The 13,274-nt window shown below is 38.8% G+C and overlaps 1 protein-coding gene across 1 annotated transcript in view; it reads right to left on the bottom strand.

Annotated features, from left to right (window-relative positions):
• Positions 1 to 13,274, bottom strand: part of LOC150110251 (uncharacterized) — a 653,148-nt gene that overhangs the window by 10,483 nt on the left and 629,391 nt on the right. The window lies entirely within an intron of this gene.

Genomic DNA, 13,274 nt, shown 5'->3' with positions numbered 1-13,274 from the left:
TTAACTTAATTGATTTTCATATCTGTGCATTTTCATATCTGTTCAGTCCTTGAACATATATGAAATTTTTCTCATGTGAGGAAAAGTTTACCTGAATTATTATGATGTTGATGTTGATGTGATAGATAAAAGAACTAAAAAGATGTAACAGACAGCATGTGTGAAGGTTCAGCTTACAGCATATAAATTTTTTAGTTAATTACTTGTAGGATTTCGAGTATCTTTATGAACGTGAGAGAAAGCTTTTTATAAAGGTTGTGTGCAAGTAGAATTTTTAAAAAAAATTTCAGTTGTAAATTATTTGTATACCAATTTGTATATTGTCAAAATTAGATGTACACTGATTGGCATGTGGGTCAAAATGATTGCTTTTTTTCCTATTTAATCAGCACTTTGCTTCCAGTCATTTTGTGAAGTGAGAAATAATTATTATTGTTATCATTATTATGTGACACCTCCAAGGAGTCCTTGAACTCAGCATGGGAGGGTGCATTACTCCACTACACAACAACTCACCATCTATTTATTATAGTATATGGATATTATTATTATTGCTAAGGACCTCCATGCGATCACAAGCCTCATTGCGAGAGGCCCATGACAGACAACACAAAGTATAATACCATTTCTTACATTCATTTCATCATTTATGCTCTCACCACTTTATTGGGCAATGCATTCCGTGATTCAACAATCCTGCCTGCCTAGCACCTTGTCCTCTTTCTCCTTGTTCTACAATATAAAAAGTAGTGTCAATCCTATCACTACTTTCAAAAGTTTAAATGTCTCAATCATATCAGATTGTTGAGAGTGTATGGGAAGCATTTAAAAAATACTTAAATGATGCAATGTCAGAATGTGTCCTGAGAGTTTTAAGAATAAATAGAGTAGGAGTGAAATGGGTGTGTTATCTTATCAAACAAGAGATTCATAAGAAAAGGATGATGTGGAAAGAATACTGCATGCATAAGAATAATGTAAGTTATGAAAATTATAAGAAAATTAAAATAGCAGTAAGCCAGAAGCATTGCAACACGGAAAGCCTGAGCATGAAAAGAAACTGGCTCCGGAAGCTAAAGATAACCTGAAGGAATTCTATTGATATGCTGCAAGTAAAAGGAAGAATGAATATGAAAGAATAACTCTACTAAATGCAGATGGTGTGAGGGTGGCACATGCAGAAGAGGTTGTTCAACTAATGAGTGCTCATTTTGCTATCAAGCTATCAGGTATGCAACATTGAGTTCACTGCTACCTCTTCAGGAGGAGGAGGTACTAGAGCTGTTGTACAAACTGAATAAAAATTCAGCAATAGGGACCGACAGGATATCAGCACGGATGCTAAAAGAGTGTTCAGTTGAACTATTCCTTTAACTAAGGCTGTATAATTTGAGTCTCAGACCACAGAAGATTGTACAGGAGTGGAAAGAATGTATGATAATTCCACTGCATGAAAGTGGGGCAAAGGCCAATGTATCCAACTAGTGACCAATCAGTATCTCAGGAGTGGTAGTGAAGATTCTGCAAAAGTTGGTTAGGGCTCACATTCGGGAATGGGTTGAAAGAGAATCTCTATTTTGCAATGAACAGTACTAAGGGAAGGTCATGATTTAGCAACTTGTTCACATTTTATAATAATGTTACCATTGAACTAGACAGGGAATGGATACACCATGATACTTTTGGATTTTGCTAAGGCTTTTCACAGAATACAGCATGGAAGACTATTGCATAAGTTGGAGAATATTGGTTTGGATTATAAAATATTAATGTGGATAAGAGGATGGCTGATTGACAGTCATCAAAAAGTGGATGTGAATCTGCAAAGTTTAAAGTAACCAGTGGTGTGCCTCAAGGACCAGTTCTTGGTCCACTGTTATTCAATCTGCACATTAATGAATTGGGAGGCAACATACAGCTATTGGTTGATGATGTAAAGATAAGTAGGGTAATAAGGAATGCTGCTAATATACAGTACTTGTAGAATGATTTGAATAAGCTGGAAGTGTGAGCACAGGAAAATGAATTTCAGTGCATTATCAGTAAATGTGAAGTCATGCACTTTGGCATGATTAGATATCCAGTGTTGTATTATATTGGTGGGATTATGCTAGAAAAAAACTAATCAAGCTAGGAATCTTGGAGTATTAGTAGATAGTTGAAGTTCAAGGATCATTTGGCTGAGATTGCAAATACAATTCAGAGAATAATTGCAATGCTGAATGAACTTTGACATGCAGAGATAAGGATATCATTTTGCCTCTTTACAAGGCCTTGATAAGACCTCACTTGGGCTATTGAGTGCAGGGATGGTCTCCTGGTTTCTGCGGAAAGATACAGTGGAGAGAGAGAGTCCAAAGTAGGGTGTGTCAAAAATAATATCAGGATTGTGGAATACTGATTATGAAGACAGACTGAGAATTTGGCTGCTGACACTAGCAAACAGGAGAAAGAAGAGTGATATGATTGAGATTTGCAAACTTCTGAAAGGGTTATACAAAATTTTAGTAAATGGAATTTTTCATTTTATGGTGGGTGAGGAAAGGAAGTTGATAGAATGAATTCTATCAAGAAGGGAGGTGAGGACTAGATTTTTCTCTCATAGAATGGTGAGTGATTGGAATGGATTACCATTGATTGTGCGTGTAAGTAACGTGAATGAATTCAAGAACAGGTATGACAGCTGGTGTGTGTAGTATGTGGCCTCTTTCAATGAGTCCCTGACTCTCTTATAATAATAATAATCTATTAGACAGCCAGTCTCTAATCCAGTTCACTAACTTAATATCTAAATCAATAAGTTGTAACTTAAATATCAGCTATCATGTGACACCATATCAGAAGCCTTTGTAAAATCCAAAAAATGGCAGCATATGCTTTTCCCTCATCAAATGCTCTTGTTACTTTATTATAAAAGACAATTAGATTACTAAAACAAGAGTGTCCCCCCTTAACAAATCCATGCTGACCATTATAGATAACATTGCTCTCATCTGTCTGGTGCTGTATATAGTCTCTTGCTAATTTCTGCAAAATCTTAACGACTACCAAAGAAATATAAACTGATTTATAGTTGAAATTTCCATTCTGCTACCATCCTTGTGCAATAACATTACTTTCCCCCTCCTTCCACTTCTTGGGCATTTCCTACAGCCAGACTCTTACTGAAAGCAAGTCGATGGAGCTGTCAGTTCTTAGCACTTTCTCTTAAAACATACGGTGATATCTCATCCAGTCCCTCTTCCTTATTGACATCCAGAGTAGTTAGTATTTGGAGCATATTCTCCTCATGCACTTCTAAGCCTTCAACCCTCCCTATCCTGTTAATAATAAAACCTACTTTTTCAGGGTAAAACCTACTTAGCCCAGTAAAGTGATTATTAAACATCTCTGCTATGTTATCTCCATTGGTCACTCAACCTCCTTTTTCATCTAACAATACCATTCTTCTGCAATCATTTCACCTCATACTGCTCACATAATGAAAGATTTTTTTAAAGATTGTCCTTGGTTTGCAGTGCTAATCTTTCTCATATTCCAGTTTTGATTTATTTACTATGTTAGTCTCTGTAATCTACAGTCTCTGCTAAACTCTGCAATCTACACACCCTCAGTCTATCCTCATAGGAAACATTCCAGACTTATCACCAGCTTGGTCACTCATCTCTGAATCGTCTTCACCACCTCCCAAAAAATGCAGGTTACCAAATCTGTGCAGTAGTCAACATGTGAAGAGAGATAATACATCCCTATCTGTACTCTTCAGCATCAAAGTAATCCTCTGAGCTATTTTGGCAACTCTTGAAATATGTCCTCTGAATTTCAAAACTCTATCTGCCATCAAACTCCCCTAGATCCCTAACCTCATCAATTTCCTGTAAACTAGTACCATCAATATCATGTGAAGTGTATAATCTTTTCATCTCAAAGTGGTCATTACCTTACATTTTACGACATTGAATTAATAACCACTGTCCTTTGCCCACACTGCCAATTTATTTAAATCATCTTCTAAGATATCTACATCACCTTTATCAACTATTGCCCTCCCTAGTTTTGTATCATCAGCAAACAAATGAATGGTCCCCTTCAAATCTTCTGCTATATCATTAATATACAAATTAAAGAATAGGTAGTGGTTCTAGTACAGAGCCCTGGGGCACTCCACTAGGCACCCTCATTTGCCTTGATTCCACTCCACCATATACTACCCTCTGATGTCTGTCTATCAACCACCCTCATCCATGCCACCAGTCTCCATTCCCATTTGCTCCAAACTGTATAATAGTTTTCCATGCAGTATTCATTAAATGCCTTTGCAAAATCCAATAGTATTGCAGTGTAGCCATTTTCTTTATTAAGTTTTCTGTCACCTTATTATAAAATGTGAATAAATTTCTGAGGCAGGACTTACCTTTTACAACACATTGCTAACATAACTATGGGACCATATACAAGGTGCTATCCAAAAGTTTGGAGAATTTGAATAGTGCCCTTCAACTGGTTGCAATATGGCATCTGCTGCTATAAGGGACAAGAAGTGCCCTTTGTGAATCAGTATGCAAACATCTGGTAAGTTGATAGGCAGCATCCTTAGGTTATGTGCATTTTTGTGACATTGTGTTTTAGTGGTTTGGTGATTTTCTTTCCGAACTGAAATGGCAGATTTTAAGAAGCAAAGAATCTGCATCAAAAAAAGTGCATCAATATCGCAGAAATATCAAATCAATGTTGTTGTAATTTATTTATTTATTTATTTATTTTTGACATCGAAGGCATTGTCCACAAAGAATTCCTCCCCCTAGTCAAACTGTCAACAGCAAGTTTTAGTGTGAGATGTTTTGAAACAGCTAAGCATTCTGCACAAACATCCAGAGAAGTGGAAGAACAATGACTGGGTTCTTCCAAAATACTTATTTTTCACAGTTACTGGCCTCAAAAAACACAACAGTCATTCCTCTTCGATTCACCTGTTCTTACTCCCCTGCAACTTTTTCCTATTCTTCAAGATGTAATTCTGGTTGAAAGAGCATTGTTTTGACATACTCGAGGAGATTTAGGCAGAATTTCTTTAGTCAATGTCATCCAATGTTATTCTGCTAGAGAGGATACACCTGCAACATTAAATGAGCTGTTCATAAAGGTATTTCATCCTTGTGAATGTGACATCATGCAGAGTTTGAGAGGAATGAAAGGGAAGAGGAGAGACTAAGTGTTTGTGAAGGAGAAGTACATTGGAAATTGAGAAAAACTTGATGTTAATAAGGCTGAGGGACTTGATGAAATATCAACATGTATTTTGAGGGAATTATTATTATTATTATTATTATTCAGGCCTCCATGGAGTCAAAAGACTCATCATGGGAGTCAAAAGACTCCATCTAAGAAACACCAGTCTATCAAGACTCATCGAGGGAGGTCCCTCCTAGGAAACACAAAGTCTGTCATACCACTCCTTAAATGCATTGACCATTCTCGCTCTCACCACTCCATCAGGCAATGTATTCCATGGTTCAACCACCCTCCATGCAAAGAAACCACTCCTCACCCTCTTTCTCACAGTTTCCTTTCGTAACTTCCAGGGATGGCCCCTTGTCATGACTCCTTTCTGCTGTTCAACCAAGCAAAAGAACTCCCCAGTGTCAACCCTGTAACCATCTCTCAACAGTTTAAAAGTCTCAATCATATCACCCCTCCTCCTTCTATCCACCAAACTTTGCAGTCCACACTCCCTCAGCCAATCTTCATTACTAACGTTGTACAGTCCTGAAACCATCTTTGTTATCCGCCTTTGTACCCTTTCCACAGTTAATTTATCCCCTTCAAATCCTGGGGACCAGATCTGAGAACAATAGTCTAAGTGTGGTCTGATCAGAGTCTTATACAACGGAATGATAACCATTTTATCTCTGCAGGACAGTGTCCTTCTCACTATTGCAGCAATCCTCTGTGTTACCTTCACTACCTTTGCAATATGTCCCCTAAATTTCAGGTTTCTATCAATCATCAAAACCAGATCTCCTGTCTCTCCTACTTCCTCCAGTTTTGACACCGTTGCGGAGATCCAGTGCAGATCGCAGAAGGTGCTTGACATGCTTCGAAAAGAAGACTTCCAGGACACATTCCAGAAGTGGCAAGAATGCTGGGAGCGCTGTATCGATATGCAAGGGAACTATTTTGAAGGTGATAGTGTGTAAATGTAGATAAATAAAGTAATTTCTCATAAACAGAGCTAGTCTCGAAACTTTTTGATACCACCTCGTATATAAGTTCTTTTCGTTATAACCTCAGTATTACCTGTCTACCTACTCACTGATGAGACCTCAATAAAGGTCGAAACTGGTCTGGGTAGTGACCTTCCACCATAATGTACAACCTCATACATCCCCTAGGAGATGTGTTTTACATTATGGGTAATACTAAGACTAGTGATCAGAACTTTACCCACCTTTGCAATGAGTTGCCCTAGTGTTTTCAACACTAGGGCAACTCGATTATGCTACAATCCACCGGAATTTTTATAGTTTATTATATGCGGCATGAAACTCTTTGATTCCGATTTTTGGTTTCTTATTCGGCTTTAAATAATGTGGGATTTAATATCCCTTTAATTCAAATAATGTTACATCACCGAAGTGAAGCCTATTGGCTCTTTTATTTAAGTATGTTAACCTAGTTTAATTTGACTTTGAATAAATGATTATCTCATTTACTTCAAAGTTAATTCTATTCCCAAAACACCTATGAAATATAGTTTTCCATTAACTGAAATTTCAGAAACCATGTTTTATCAAATTCCTATTGCTTGATACTAATATATCACATCAAAGCTTACTGGAAATGGAGCTACATGTAAATAACCAACCTGCATTGCTCAAGTCAAATAATTAAAATTATGATTATCACCAGACTTCTATACTTCATGGAGTCAAAGATTCATCATGGCAGGTTTCCCTGTTATACACACATTCTCTGCAGACACCACACTCTCATGCAATGCATTCCAGTCATTCACCACTCTCCAAGCATAAAAAACCAGCTTATCACTCCTTTGCTCACACCCTCCTCATACAGCTTCCAGGGATGACCTCCTGTTCTCCACCTTCTTCCAACATTCTATAAAAAAATTGGTCAACATTAATTTGATAAGAACCCTATAATAACTTATACATCTCTATCATATCACTGCTCCTCCTCCTCCTACTCATATCCAGTAGACTGTAAATTATATCTTCTCAACAATTCTTCATACTCGACATTCCAGAGACTAGAAACCACCTTAGTTAATTGCCTTGGGACCTTTTTCAATACTTCTTTATCCTTTTAAAAAATCAGGTGAGCAAATGTGTACACATAATCCATATGAGGCCTAATCAAGGCCTTATACAATGGAACCCAAATCACCTTACTTCTACAATTAGTGTCCTCTGCATCAGTGCCAGAATTTGTTGTGTTGTCCTTATAATTTTAGAAATGTGTCCTCTAAATGTTAGATCCCTATCCAACATCACATCACACCCAGATCTCTTATTTCTGTTTCCTCATCCAATATATCCCCATCAACTGCATACTCTACATCCCCATCTTTGTTTTACAAATTTCAAACCTTACACTTTGCAACATTGAACTGTTAACTCCATATATCCATTCACTCAGCCTATTCAAGCCCTTCCCCAATATCATTAACATACAGATTAAAAGGCAATGGTCCTAAAATTGACCCTTGAGGCACACCAGTAGTGACTTTCCTCTCACATACACAACCTACTGATACCTATCAGACAGCCACTCTCCAATCCAAAGTACTAATCTAATATCCAATCCCATCCTTTCTACTTTAACTATCAACTTATCATATGACAATCTATAAAAAGCCTCTGTAAAATCTCAGTATACCACTATGTACCCCTTGTCTAATGCCCCTATCATTTTACTGTAATAAGTAAGCAGATTACTAAAACATGACCTTCCTTTAGCAAATCCATACTGTCCATCAAAGAGAATTCCACTATTGTCGACCCAATTCTCGATCTTAGTTTTCACTAACAGCCCAGCACTTTATCATAACACCTGACACACAGATTGGCCTACAGGAGAGCATTCGGAAGATTGAGTTCTGTCACCTCCCTTATGAAGAAGTACAATCTTGACTTCCTTCTACTCCCTTGGACTTTTGGCTAATGTAAGACTCATATTAAACATGTATTTCAAGGCAGATATCAATTACCTGGCATATTCTCCTGGCATAAGGAGCACAGAGGGTGGGGACCAGGAGATGTTGAGACAGTTGAGCGTGGCAAGTGCAAGAAGAATGATTGTTATGGGAAATTTTAACTACAGCAGTATAGATTGGGGAAAGGAAGATGCATGTAGCAATAAGGGAATGGAATTTCTAGAATTCTTGAGAGACAAATGTCTTAGGCAACACGTAACAGAGGGAACAAGAGGATCAAGAGTTTTGGATTTGGTTATAGCATCAGAAGAGCTGATAATAACTGAGATCACATCTCTCCCACCAGTTGGAGAGAGTAACCATATGGTTTTGACTTGGAAAATGAATAGACATGCTGGAGTATCAAAGAGACAGGAACGTATGTGGAATTATAAAGCAGGTGATTATAATAGTCTTAGACGTCAACTTGGGGAAGTTTCGTGGAGGGAGGAATTGGAAGGCCGGGATATCATTAGTGCTTGGGAAATGGTGAAGGAATATTTGTTAGCAGAAATGCTAACTGTATTCCATGAGTGAAGAAGAGGACACAATTTGGAATAAAGTGGATGACAAACAATATTAAACAGGAGCTACATGCGAAAAAGAGGCTATGGAAGAGATACAAGGAGACAGGTGAAAAGAAAATGCATGAAGAATATAAGACACAGGCCAGAAGAGTGACTAGTATGGTAAGGAAGGTGAAACTGGAATATGACAAAAGATTGGCCCTTAGATCCAAGGAAAATCCTAGGGAATTTTTTAGCTATGTGGCCAAAAGGAGGAGAAATGACTGTGGAAGAATGACATTGTGGGATAAAAATGGGAACAGAGTGACAGATGCAGAGGACATAGTGGAATTGTTCAATGAACACTTTATTGGAGTATTTCATCCTGGATGAGTCAATTTGAATACTAGAGGCATAGAGCAGGTTCGAGGTTTAGAGGTGCAGGAGGAGTATGTGTTCCACATACTGAGTACTCTGAATGTTAGTAAAGCTGTGGGACTGGATGGTATTTCACCACGAGTTTTGAGAGAATGTATACTAGGGAACTGACAATGCCTTTGACCTGGCTTTTCAATGAAAGTCTGGCTGCAGGAAAGGTGCCCATGGAATGGAGGGAAGGTAAGATAGTGCCATTGCATAAGGGTGGTAGCAGACTGGAAGTGTCTAATTATAGGCCAGTTTGTGTGTCATCAGTAGTTAGTAAGAGCTTGGAGAAAGTAGTGAGGGACCATATACAGCATTGGGCAGATGAGAGTAATGTTATCAGTGAGAATCAACATGGATTTGTGAAGGGGCGCTCTTGTTTTAGCAATATGCAAGCCTTTTATGATAAAGTTACAAGAGCATTAGATGAGGGAAAGGCATATACTGCCATTTTCCTAGACTTAGCAAAGGCATTTGACAGGGTGCCACATGATAAGCTGATATTCAAATTGCAGCACATGGGTCTGGATGTCAGATTGGTCAACTGGATTCAGGATTGGCTGTCTGATAGGTATCAGAGAGTTGTGTATGGTGGAGCAATATCAAAGAGGCAGAAGGTTACAAGTGGGGTTCCACAGGGCTCAATATTGGGACCTATATTGTTTAACCTTTATATCAATGACATTGTCTGTGGATTGCAAGGGGATATTTGGTTGTTTGTGGATGATGCAAAGCTGGGAAGGGTTATTAGTAATAGTGCAGATGTGGTAGCTCTGCAAGAGGATTTGAATAAGCTAGATAGATGGGCAAATGAATGGGGTATCAGTTTAATGCAGCAAAATGTAAGGTCTTGAGGTTTGGGACACATCGATGTGATGCTGCATACTCTATGGGAGGAATTAAACTGGAGGAAGTAGGAGAGACAGGAGATCTGGTTTTGATGATTGATAGAAACCTGAAATTTAGGGGACATATTGCAAAGGTAGTGAAGGTAACACAGAGGATTGCTGCAATAGTGAGAAGGACACTGTCCTGCAGAGATAAAATGGTTATCATTCCGTTGTATAAGACTCTGATCAGACCACACTTAGACTATTGTTCTCAGATCTGGTCCCCAGGATTTGAAGGGGATAAATTAACTGTGGAAAGGGTACAAAGGCGGATAACAAAGATGGTTTCAGGACTGTACAACGTTAGTAATGAAGATTGGCTGAGGGAGTGTGGACTGCAAAGTTTGGTGGATAGAAGGAGGAGGGGTGATATGATTGAGACTTTTAAACTGTTGAGAGATGGTTACAGGGTTGACACTGGGGAGTTCTTTTGCTTGGTTGAACAGCAGAAAGGAGTCATGACAAGGGGCCATCCCTGGAAGTTACGAAAGGAAACTGTGAGAAAGAGGGTGAGGAGTGGTTTCTTTGCATGGAGGGTGGTTGAACCATGCAATACATTGCCTGATGGAGTGGTGAGAGCGAGAATGGTCAATGCATTTAAGGAGTGGTATGACAGACTTTGTGTTTCCTAGGAGGGACCTCCCTCGATGAGTCTTGATAGACTGGTGTTTCTTAGATGGAGTCTTTTGACTCCATGGAGGCCTGAATAATAATAATAATAATAATTCCCTCAAAATACATGTTGATATTTCATCAAGTCCCTCAGCCTTATTAACATCAAGTTTTTCTCAATTTCCAATGTACTTCTCCTTCACAAACACTTAGTCTCTCCTCTTCCCTTTCATTCCTCTCAAACTCTGCATGATGTCACATTCACAAGGATGAAATACCTTTATGAACAGCTCATTTAATGTTGCAGGTGTATCCTCTCTAGCAGAATAACATTGGATGACATTGACTAAAGAAATTCTGCCTAAATCTCCTCGAGTATGTCAAAACAATGCTCTTTCAACCAGAATTACATCTTGAAGAATAGGAAAAAGTTGCAGGGGAGTAAGAACAGGTGAATCGAAGAGGAATGACTGTTGTGTTTTTTGAGACCAGTAACTGTGAAAAATAAGTATTTTGGAAGAACCCAGTCATTGTTCTTCCACTTCTCTGGATGTTTGTGCAGAATGCTTAGCTGTTTCAAAACAATTCCTCCCATACTCTATGGGAGGAATTAAACTGGAGGAAGTAGGAGAGACAGGAGATCTGGGTTTGATGATTGATAGAAACCTGAAATTTAGGGGACATATTGCAAAGGTAGTGAAGGTAACACAGAGGATTGCTGCAATAATGAGAAGGACACTGTCCTGCAGAGATAAAATGGTTATCATTCCATTGTATAAGACTCTGATCCAGCTCAAACCTTTGAGCTGGATCTTCATCTTTGGGAAGAGGATGAAGTCTGCAGGAACCACCAAATCTGGTGAGCAGGGTAGGTGCGGAAGTGAGATCATGTTGTTTCTGGCGAGAAACTCACATGTGAGGAGAGCTCAGTGACAGGGTGCATTGTCATCGTGGAGCATCCAGTTTTTCGCACGGCACAGATCTGGTCGGTTTTGCCGAATGTCCTCCCTCAGACACCTCAAAACCTGGCAGTAGAACTCACTATTGATGGTCTGGCCCCTGAGGATGAATTCTCGATGCGCAATGCCACGAATGTCGACAAAGACGATGAGCATGCACTTGGTTGAGCTATGGACCTGCCTTACCTTTTTTGGTCATGGAGATGATGGGCTCTTCCACTGTGAAGACTGTTGCTTCGTCTCAGGGTTGTACCCATACATCCAAGTTTCATCACCAGTAATGATCCTCGAATTCAAGGTGTTTTCAAAGGTGAATTTCACATTTGTTCTTTGTTCTAACTTGCTGTCCATAATGAAATCGCAGATGTGGTAATGTAGGTGGTCAGAATAGCATCAGTTGCAAGCTTCCGATGTACAGGATGATATCTTTTGGCATACTGTTTTATGAAGGTAGGTTCTCCCTGTGACTGTGTGCAGCTTTGTACTGCCATCTGTTGGCTTATTACAAACCTAGTCTCGAAACGTTTTAATACCACCTCGTATATACTTTGAAATCGAAAACTCTTTGATTCCGATCTTTGAGTTTCTTATTCGGCCTTGAAATAATGGGATTTAATATCCCCTTAATTTAAATAGGTTAGCATATTTAAAATATGTATGCTGTAAAGTTCCTTAGAAGTCTGCATTATTATTCTTATTATTAATATGAGGAAACCTTCACTTTGTCAACAGACTCATTATCAGAGGCTTCACTTAGCCTGCAACACTTCTATCATATATTGAAACTTAAATAGTAGTGGTGACAGATAAGGATATGATATTCAATGATTACATTTCACTACTTGTGCAGTGTACAAGTAGCATCACCAAGCACACCAGGTGAACAGCAATGATGTGGAGGACCCTGGCATGCAGAAAAAGAGTTATGATTCAATTTTATAAGGCCTTGATCAGGCCTCCAATGGATTATTGGGCACAGATTTGGTCAACTGGTGTTCATGGTGATGACGATGTGTTAGAAAGAGTTCAGAGAAGATTCACAAAGGTGGTAACTGGCCTTTTGGAAGGTGGAAGGTGGAGTACAAAGAGAGATTGAAAGAATGTAATTTGCAAAGCCTTGTGAATGGGAGGAGGAGGAAAAGGGGGAGAAAAGACTGAGGCGTATAAGTTGGTCAGGGTTTTTTTTACGAGGTTAACATAGAAGAAACTTTTCATAGAATCGGAGAGGGGTAGAACAAGAGGCCATGCCTGGAAACTGTATAAGGAGGGGGGGTGAGCAAAGGAGTAAGGATGGATTCTTTGTAGTGGAATGTATTGTCTGAGAGAGTTGTGAATGCAGACACATTGAATAAGTTTCAGGCACAGTTAGATAAACTGTATGTGTGTGTGTGTGTGTGTGTGTGTGTGTGTGTGTGTACATCCTGCAATTGGCATCTGACTCAATAGAGGTCTGATGTTAATAATAAACTTTTTTCACACTTATAGCAGTCACAACATGGTCTGGTGAGGCATTCCATTTACTCATGACTCTTCATGTAAAGAAATTACTTCTTGTTTTCCTCTTCACTACACCTTTACACAACTTTCATGGATCACCATTGCCCTCCGCTATATACATAATCATTTCCATGTTAATCCTATAAAATCTTCCCAAAAGCTTAAATATTCCCAT

The sequence above is a fragment of the Typopeltis vanoorti genome, chromosome 1 (genome assembly GCF_054136105.1).
Source record: "Typopeltis vanoorti isolate ZY-2024b chromosome 1, IOZ_Tvanoo_1.0, whole genome shotgun sequence".
Classification (NCBI taxonomy): Eukaryota; Metazoa; Arthropoda; class Arachnida; order Uropygi; family Thelyphonidae; genus Typopeltis; species Typopeltis vanoorti.
This window is presented reverse-complemented; position numbering and strand designations above follow the sequence as displayed.